Below are 10,000 nucleotides of genomic sequence, written 5' to 3'. Positions count from 1 at the left end.
CACGTCCACCGAAGTCGGTGCCAAGGACCACTTTCGGCGCCGGAGCCGCGTACGAGCCTACTCGAGGCGGAAGAACGAAGCCAGCAAGGGCCTGGCCGCAAGTGCGTTCAATTGTCGGGACGTCCAAGTCCCTCGTTCTTCCGTGCTTCCTCTTTCGGCAAGTCGTTGCGGCACCTTCCCAAAGCGCGCAGACCCGCTAATCGCGACGAGCGCGACGTGGCCGTGCCGCCTTTCCCTCGGCAGCAAGCAAAACGCCTGGCAACGTCGACGCTCCCCTAACCGCGATCTCGCACCGTGTTTCGTGTGGCGAATTCAAAAGCCGGCCGGCGCTGCTGCAACCATTACGGTCGGTACGCATACGCCGCGGAGGGCGGGACGGTCATCGGAGCGTGCGGTTCCTCCATCGAGTACTGCGCACCTCGGCCGTCGCATCGCCGTGCCATGACCGGCCGCGCGTCAACGCGAACCGGTGCCAGCGAGATCCCTCGCCTGCAAGAACCGACCGGCAGCCTCCGTCACCCGAGGACGCGGAGGCGCTTGCCGCGGACGGCGGGACGGTATGCACTGGTGCACAGCGGACCCGTCACATCGCCAGTTCCTTGACCGACCGCCGACGCTTGTGCCGTTCCTCTCGTACTTGGCAGTCGCCGCGCGATTGTCGGGTCTCGTTCTTGCACGCTCGAACGGTCGGGAGGGCACTCGGCTGGCGTTTCGGGAACGCGCAGCCTCGCCTTCTACCGACGTAACCACGACTCGCCGTTCGCGCTCCGCCGCTCCTGTTTACAGTACTAGGCGGTCCCGCAGCGGTCGGGTCGCGCATTTCGAGCGCTTCGAGCCACGGTGCAGTGGCGGGTCGAAAGCCGACCTATGAGTGCGTTGCGCCGTTTGTACCCGCGTCCGCCACCTGGCCGACCGTCCAAGGTCGCGGTGTTGGCGTCCGCTGGGCGCAACAATTTGTCACGGGGTGCCGCTCCACATTCAGGCAGCCCCGTGGGGAAAAGCCGACCCCGCGTCCAAACGGGGTCAGCGGCAGAAAGTGTCGGGCGCAGACGCAGCTGAGGCGCTCACCCTTCACAATCCGTTAATGATCCTTCCGCAGGTTCACCTACGGAAACCTTGTTACGACTTTTACTTCCTCTAAATGATCAAGTTTGGTCATCTTTCCAACAGACCGGCGCAACCGAAAGGCCGCGCCGGACATCGGTCCGAAGACCTCACTAAATCATTCAATCGGTAGTAGCGACGGGCGGTGTGTACAAAGGGCAGGGACGTAATCAACGCGAGCTTATGACTCGCGCTTACTGGGAATTCCTCGTTCAAGGGGAACAATTGCAAGCCCCTATCCCAATCACGAAAGAAGTTCCACGGGTTACCCAGTCTTTTCAGACAGGGATAAAGACACGCTGCTTCCTTCAGTGTAGCGCGCGTGCGGCCCCGGACATCTAAGGGCATCACAGACCTGTTATTGCTCTGTTTCGTGCGGCTAGGAGCCGCTTGTCCCTCTAAGAAGGTTGTAAGGTGCTGGGAACCCCGCACCTATTTAATAGGCTAGAGTCTCGTTCGTTATCGGAATTAACCAGACAAATCGCTCCACCAACTAAGAACGGCCATGCACCACCATCCACCGAATCAAGAAAGAGCTCTCAATCTGTCAATCCTCCCAGTGTCCGGGCCGGGTAAGTTTTCCCGTGTTGAGTCAAATTAAGCCGCAGGCTCCACTCCTGGTGGTGCCCTTCCGTCAATTCCTTTAAGTTTCAGCTTTGCAACCATACTTCCCCCGGAACCCAAATACTTTGGTTTCCCGGAAGCTGCCCGCCGAGTCATTTGAGTAACTCAGGCGGATCGCTGGTTGGCATCGTTTATGGTCAGAACTAGGGCGGTATCTGATCGCCTTCGAACCTCTGACTTTCGTTCTTGATCAATGAAAACATTCTTGGCAAATGCTTTCGCAGTAGTTCGTCTTGCGACGGTCCAAGAATTTCACCTCTAGCGCCGCAATACGAATGCCCCCGTCCGTCCCTCTTAATCATTACCTCGTATTCCAAAAACCAACAGAACAGAAACGAGGTCTTGTTCTATTATTCCATGCAAGTTTATTCAGGCGACTCGCCTGCGTTGAGCACTCTAATTTTTTCAAAGTAAAAGCACCGGCCATCTCGAGGCACACAATGAAGTGCACCAAGAAAGAACCGGCATGATGTTCAGTCCGAGCCGTCGCATCGGGTAGATGCACTACTCGTCTGGAACTGAGATCCAACTACGAGCTTTTTAACCGCAGCAGCTTTAGTATACGCTATTGGAGCTGGAATTACCGCGGCTGCTGGCACCAGACTTGCCCTCCAATTGATCCTCGTTAAAGGATTTAGAGTGTACTCATTTCAATTACGGGGCCTCAAAAGAGTCCCGTATTGTTATTTTTCGTCACTACCTCCCCGTGCCGGGAGTGGGTAATTTGCGCGCCTGCTGCCTTCCTTGGATGTGGTAGCCGTTTCTCAGGCTCCCTCTCCGGAATCGAACCCTGATTCTCCGTTACCCGTAACAACCATGGTAAGCAAGTAACCTACCATCGAAAGTTGATAAGGCAGACACTTGAAAGAAACGTCGCCGGCTCGTGGCCATGCGATCAGCACAAAGTTATCCAGAGTCACCACACAATACGGGCCGAAACCCGATCGATCTTGGTCTAATAAAAGCACCCGTTACCCAAAGGGCTCCAGGCTCACTGCATGTATTAGCTCTAGAATTGCCACAGTTATCCAAGTAGGAAGAAACGATCTAAGGAACCATAACTGATTTAATGAGCCATTCGCGGTTTCGCCTTATTTCGGCATGTACTTAGACATGCATGGCTTAATCTTTGAGACAAGCATATGATTACTGGCAGGATCAACCAGGTAATCGTTCGACTGCGCGTCCGTCCTCGCCCTCGGCGGGCCGGACGCAGTCTGTGTGCGGCGGAGGCCACCTTCAGGCGCCCCAACACGCTTATTTTGCACTCCGAGATGACGGCGTTCGAGCTCGCTACGGCACAACCTTCCCGAAAGACGAGTGGGAGCCGTGCGGCAAGAAGCACGTTCATGCTCGCTCTTTTTCGTTGCATCGACTCGGTCGCGCCGTGCGGGTTGCCCAAGCCCGCTGCACTGTCGGTGGACCGGCCGGAACTAGCAACGGAGCCGAGACTGCAAAGCCGCCAGACGACGGGTCACGCCCGCGTCTTCGGCGCTTTCGCATCTGAATCGCCCGAGGACGACACGGAACACACCTCGATATCGTGGTAAAACGGCACCGTCCGACAACCAGCCCCTAACGCATCAAGCGGATGAGGCTGCAGACGACTGCCGTGGATTCCCCTGGAGCAGACCCGAGGACACGCTTGACGAGGCCGAAGCCCGCCGCATATCAGACACCCGGTCGCTTTCGCGTACGCCGCTCACGAGAACCCCCACATAATAGCAGCGATAAGTACCCAGACCTCCTTGGGCCCTAATACGAGCGTACTCGAGAAAATTTCACCGCGGGTGTGCCCCGAAACGTGTGGCATGTTGAGCGTGCCACAAGTCTACGTCGCTCTCAAACCCGCCGAGGTCGTAGAATTTGCGACCCTACTCACGAAATTCCCACCGAGGATACGGCCGCAAACGTACCGCACCTTGGGTAGGCCACGAGTTTGTGCAACACTACGCTGACGGCACAGCACCGAGGTCGTGCGCGCACGCACGGGAAAATTCCGCCGCGGTTTCTGCCGAAAACGTGAGGCACCACGACTCTCCGCAAGTTCGCGTCGACTGCGAAAGACCGAAGTCGTGAACGACGTGTCCGCTACTCGCCGCCGACACGCTGGACACCAAACGTACAACGACTCGACGGCGTCGTAGAGGCCCACGACGCGGTTTTCCTTAACGACGTCTCGGCGTGGCACCGACAGGTTAGAACGGCCGACCAACGTTCCCTGTCCGCCGTTCGGCTCAGTCGAAGGGCTCGGCGACTTCGGCAACGCTGCGAAGCCGCACGGTGACGCACGCCATGTCCCCATTTTTTTTTTTCTTTCTGCGTCTGCCGGGGTGCCCCTATAATAGCAGCGATAAGCACCCAGACCGCCGTGGGTCGCTCGCCCCGGCTGACGTGGTTTTTCGTACTCCTGCGGCGGTCGCCGTCAAGCACGTCCAAATACGCTACTTTCGTGGGCGCATTCACGCTCTTTCGCTTCGCCGGAGTGCCAGCACTCACTCTGCCAAAAACGGCGAACATCCGAGCGGCGGTTCCCACTTTTGCGTCGGCGTCGCAAACCCCGCCCCGGCAGACGAGGTTTGCCGTACTCGTGCGACGGTGGCCGGCGGGCACGTCGAAAGACGCCGATATCGTGCGCGAATTGGCGCACCTTGGCTTCACCGGAGTGCCGCCACTGACTCCTCCAAAAACGGCGAAGATCCGAGCGGCGCTTCCCACTTTCGCATCGGCGTCCCGAACTCCGCCCCGGCTGACGCGGTTTACCGTACTCGTGCGACGGTCGCCGGCGAGCACGTGGAAAGACGCCGATATCGTGCCCGAATCGGCTCCGTTCGGCTTCGCCGGAGTGCCAGCACTGGCTCGGCGAAAGACGACGAACATCCGAGCGACGGTTCTCACTATTGCGTACGCGTCGCAAACCCCGCCCCGGCAGACGCACTTTGCCGTACTCGTGCGACGGTCGCCGGCGAGCACGTAGAAAGACGCCGATATCGTGCCGGAATCGGCCCCGTTTGGCTTCGCCGGAGTGCCAGCACTCACTCGGCCACAAACGGCGAACATCCGAGCGGCGGTTCCCACTTAGCCGTCGGCGTCCCGAACTCCGCCCCGGCAGACGCGGTTGCCGAGCTCGTGCGACTAGCGACCGCGAAGCCGTCTCGCGACGCCGCTTTCGTGCGCGGCTCCCACTGCGACCTGGGTCACCCGAGGTCGACGAGCAAAAAAGAATGTCGAAAAAAATTTTTTTTTTTTTTGCGTCTGCCGGGGTGCCCCTATAATAGCAGCGATAAGCACCCAGACCGCCATGGGTCGCTCGCCCCGGCTGACGTGGTTTTTCGTTTTCCTGCGGTGGTCGTCGTCAAGCACGTCCAAACACGCCACTTTCGTGGGCGCATTCGCGCTCTTTCGCTTCGCCGGAGTGCCAGCACTCACTCTGCCAAAAACGGCGAACATCCGAGCGGCGGTTCCCACTTTTGCGTCGGCGTCGCAAACCCCGCCCCGGCAGACGAGGTTTGCCGTACTCGTGCGACGGTGGCCGGCGGGCACGTCGAAAGACGCCGATATCGTGCGCGAATTGGCGCACCTTGGCTTCACCGGAGTGCCGCCACTGACTCCTCCAAAAACGGCGAAGATCCGAGCGGCGCTTCCCACTTTCGCATCGGCGTCCCGAACTCCGCCCCGGCTGACGCGGTTTACCGTACTCGTGCGACGGTCGCCGGCGAGCACGTGGAAAGACGCCGATATCGTGCCCGAATCGGCTCCGTTCGGCTTCGCCGGATTGCCAGCACTGGCTCGGCGAAAGACGACGAACATCCGAGCGACGGTTCTCACTATTGCGTACGCGTCGCAAACCCCGCCCCGGCAGACGCACTTTGCCGTACTCGTGCGACGGTCGCCGGCGAGCACGTAGAAAGACGCCGATATCGTGCCGGAATCGGCCCCGTTTGGCTTCGCCGGAGTGCCAGCACTCACTCGGCCACAAACGGCGAACATCCGAGCGGCGGTTCCCACTTAGCCGTCGGCGTCCCGAACTCCGCCCCGGCAGACGCGGTTGCCGAGCTCGTGCGACTAGCGACCGCGAAGCCGTCTCGCGACGCCGCTTTCGTGCGCGGCTCCCACTGCGACCTGGGTCACCCGAGGTCGACGAGCAAAAAAGAATGTCGAAAAAAATTTTTTTTTTTTTTTTTGCGTCTGCCGGGGTGCCCCTATAATAGCAGCGATAAGCACCCAGACCGCCATGGGTCGCTCGCCCCGGCTGACGTGGTTTTTCGTTTTCCTGCGGTGGTCGTCGTCAAGCACGTCCAAACACGCCACTTTCGTGGGCGCATTCGCGCTCTTTCGCTTCGCCGGAGTGCCAGCACTCACTCTGCCAAAAACGGCGAACATCCTAGTGGCGGTTCCCACTTTTGCGTCGGCGTCGCCAACCCCGCCCCGGCATACGCGGTTTGCCGTACTCGTGCGGCGGTGGCCGGCGGGCACGTCGAAAGACACCGATATCGTGCGCGAGTCGATGCTTCTTGGTCTCGCAGGAGGGCCGCCACTCACTCCTGCAAAAACGGCGAAGATCCGAGCGGCGCTTCCCACTTTTTCGTCGGCGTCGCAAACCTCGCCCCGGCAGACGCGCTTTGCCGTACTCGTGCGACGGTCGCCGGCGAGCACGTCGAAATACGCCGATATCGTGCCCGAATCGGCCCCGTTTCGCTTCGCCGGAGTGCCAGCACTCGCTCGGCCAAAGACGACGAACATCCGAGCGACGGTTCCCACTATTGCGTACGCGTCGCGAACCCCGCCCCGGCAGACGCGGTTTGCCGTACTCGTGCGGCGGTGGCCGGCGGGCACGTCGAAAGACGCCGATATCGTGCACGAATTGGCGCTCCTTGGCTTCACCGGAGTGCCAGCACTCACTCGGCCAAAAACGGCGAACATCCGAGCAGCGGTACCCACTTAGCCGTCGGCATCCCGAACTCCGCGCCGGCTGACGCGGTTGCCGAGCTCGTGCGACTAGCGACCGCGAACGCGTCTCGCGACGCCGCTTTCGTGCGCGGCTCCCATTGCGACCTGGGTTACCCGAGCTCGACCAGCAAAAAAGAAGGTCGAAAATTTTTTTTTTTTTTTCTGCGTCTGCCGGGGTGCCCCTATAATAGCAGCGATAAGCACCCAGACCGCCGTGTGTCGCTCGCCCCGGCTGACGTGGTTTTTCGTACTCCTGCAGCGGTCGCCGTCACGCACGTCCAAATACGCCACTTTCGTGGGCGCATTCGCGCTCTTTCGCGTCGCCGGAGTGCCAGCACTCACTCTGCCAAAAACGGCCAACATCCGAGCGGCGGTTCCCACTTTTGCGTCGGCGTCGTAAACCCCGCCCCGGCAGACGCGGTTTGCCCTACTCGTGCGACGGTCGCCGGCGAGCGCGTCGAAAGACGCCGATATCGTGCGCTAATTGGCGCTCCCTGGCTTCTCCGGAGTGCCGCCACTCACTCCTCCAAAAACGGCGAAGATCCGAGCGGCGTTCTCCACTTTCGCATCGGCGTCCCGAACTCCGCCCGGGCTGACGCGGTTTACCGTACTCGTGCGACGGTCGCCGGCGGGCACGTCGAAAGACGCCGATATCGTGCCGTAATCGGCCCCGTTTGGCTTCGCCCGTGTGCCAGCACTCACTCGGCCAAAAACGGCGAACATCCGAGCAGCGTTTCCCACTTTCGCATCGGCGTCCCGAAGCCCGCCCCGGCAGACGCGGTTTGCCCTACTCGAGCGACGGTCGCCGGCGATCACGTCGAAAGGCGCCGAATTCGTGCACGAATCGATGCTTCTTGGTCTCGCAGGAGGGCCGCCACTCACTCCTGCAAAAACGGCGAAGATCCGAGTTGCGCTTCCCACTTTTTCGTCGGCGTCCCGAACTACGCCCCGGCTGACGCGGTTTACCGTACTCGTGCGACGGTCGCCGGCGGGCACTTCAAAATACGCCGATTTCGTGGGCGCATTCACGCTGTTTCGCTTCCCCGGAGTGCCAACACTCACTCTGCCGAAAGCGGCGATCATCCGAGCGGCGGTTCCCACTTTTGCGTCGGCTTCGCAAACGGCGCCCCGGCAGACGCGCTCGTGCGACGTACTCGTGCGACGGTCGCCGGCGAGCACGTCGAAAGACGCCGATATCGTGCTCGAATCGACCCCGTTTCGCTTCGCCGGAGTGCTGCCAGTCACGGCGCAGAAAACGGCGAACAAGTGTTTTTTTTTTTTTTTTTCCTAGAATTTGTGTTATAGAAGGCACATTTGATATCGGACGATAATTTTCAACTTTATCACGCGCACCGATTTTCGTGTAGAGGTTTGCAAGTTTATGGGAATTTCTCCACTTGGAATAATGCGATTTAGTAGTACTACGAGAACTTCATGGATGTACTCAAGGGTACGGGGCAAGTCAGTTACGTCAACACCTGCAGATTTTTTACACTTCAAACTGAAAATTGTTGGTTGTGAGTCCTCGTGTGATATTAAAGGCCGATTCGCTAACACATAGAACAAAGAAAGAAAGGAAGAAAAAACGCCCGCGCTCGCTCAAGAAACCTGGGTTCGCAACAAGTTGGCAACAACAAGCAACCGAGCGAGTGCGCCAAAACCCGTGGCGGCCGAACAAACGCGAAGTCCCAACCGCGTCAGCCGGGGCGGCACGGGACAGGAAAAATCACTTCAGCCGGGGCGGCGGGGGCACCGAATAAACCTCGTCACCTCGTCGCAGGATAAAAGAGGAAACAAAAAGTCTAAACAGCGTCTGCTGGAGCGAATGCGTAATAAAACAACAACAACAACAAAAAAAAAAAACACCCGCGCTCAAGAAGTCTGCAATCACCACAAAAGGCGACTGTGACCGAGCAGCGTCAGCCGGGGCCGTGCGGAAACGGAAAAACCGCGACTACCGGGGCGTCGAGGCACCGAAAATCCACTTCAGCCGCGGCGAAAAAAAAAACAAAAAGAAAGACGGAGGGGGGGGGGGGGAACCACGTCTGCCGGGGCGAAGGAAAAAAAAAAAACGCGTCTGCCGGGGCGAGCCCGGGTGCGGCACCACCGGGAAAACTGTGGCAAACAGACATGGCGATCGAGTGAGTGGGCCGCCAGCCAGGCTCAGCCAAAAAGTGCAAAGTCCGAACTGCGTCAGCCGGGCGGCAAAAACCACGTCAGCCGGGGGCGGCGCAAAAAACCGCGTCTGCCGGGGCGGCACGAAACCGCGTCAGCCGGGGCGGCGCGAAAACTGCGTCAGCCGGGGCGAAAGAAAAAAAAAAAAAAACGCGTCTGCCGGGGCGAGCCCGGGTGCGGCACCACCGGGAAAACTGTGGCAAACAGACATGGCGATCGAGTGAGTGGGCCGCCAGCCAGGCACAGCCGAAAAGTGCAAAGTCCGAACCGTGTCAGCCGGGGGCGGCAAAAAACCGCGTCAGCCGGGGCGGCGCAAAAAACCGCGTCTGCCGGGGCGGCACGAAACCGCGTCTGCCGGGGCGGCGCGAAAACTGCGTCAGCCGGGGGCCGAGCCGGGTGCGGCACCACCGGGAAAACTGTGGCAAACAGACATGGCGATCGAGTGAGTGGGCCGCCAGCCAGGCTCAGCCAAAAAGTGCCAAGTCCGAACTGCGTCAGCCGGGGCGGCAAAAAACCGCGTCAGCCGGGGCGGCGCAAAAAACCGCGTCTGCCGGGGCGGCGCGAAAACCGCGTCTGCCGGGGCGGCGCGAAAACTGCGTCAGCCGGGGCGAAAGAAAAAAAAAAACGCGTCTGCCGGGGCGAGCCCGGGTGCGGCACCACCGGGAAAACTGTGGCAAACAGACATGGCGATCGAGTGAGTGGGCCGCCAGCAAGGCTCAGCCAAAAAGTGCTAAGTCCGAACTGCGTCAGCTGGGGCGGCAAAAAACCGCGTCTGCCGGGGCGGCACGAAACCGCGTCAGCCGGGGCGGCGCGAAAACCGCGTCTGCCGGGGCGGCACGAAACCGCGTCAGCCGGGGCGGCGCGAAAACTGCGTCAGCCGGGGCGAGCCCGGGTGCGGCACCACCGGGAAAACTGTGGCAAACAGACATGGCGATCGAGTGAGTGGGCCGCCAGCCAGGCACAGCCGAAAAGTGCTAAGTCCGAACTGCGTCAGCCGGGGCGGCAAAAACCGCGTCAGCCGGGGCGGCGCGAAAACCGCGTCTGCCGGGGCGGCACGAAACCGCGTCAGCGGGGCGGCGCGAAAACTGCGTCAGCCGGGGCGAGCCGGGTGCGGCACCACCGGGAAAACTGTGGCTAACAGACATGG

At 60.3% G+C, this 10,000-nt stretch overlaps 1 non-coding gene across 1 annotated transcript; it reads right to left on the bottom strand.

Annotated features, from left to right (window-relative positions):
• Positions 1-1,082: 1,082 nt before the first annotated feature.
• LOC142794762 (small subunit ribosomal RNA) lies at positions 1,083-2,897 on the bottom strand. Its single transcript, XR_012892600.1, has one exon. It is a non-coding gene; the product is annotated as a small subunit ribosomal RNA (ribosomal RNA).
• Between the last annotated feature and the right edge of the window lie 7,103 nt (positions 2,898-10,000).

This window comes from Rhipicephalus microplus, unplaced genomic scaffold (genome assembly GCF_043290135.1).
Source record: "Rhipicephalus microplus isolate Deutch F79 unplaced genomic scaffold, USDA_Rmic scaffold_493, whole genome shotgun sequence".
Classification (NCBI taxonomy): Eukaryota; Metazoa; Arthropoda; class Arachnida; order Ixodida; family Ixodidae; genus Rhipicephalus; species Rhipicephalus microplus.
The sequence above is the reverse complement of the archived record's forward strand: the minus strand, read 5'-3'. Positions and strand labels throughout refer to the sequence as shown.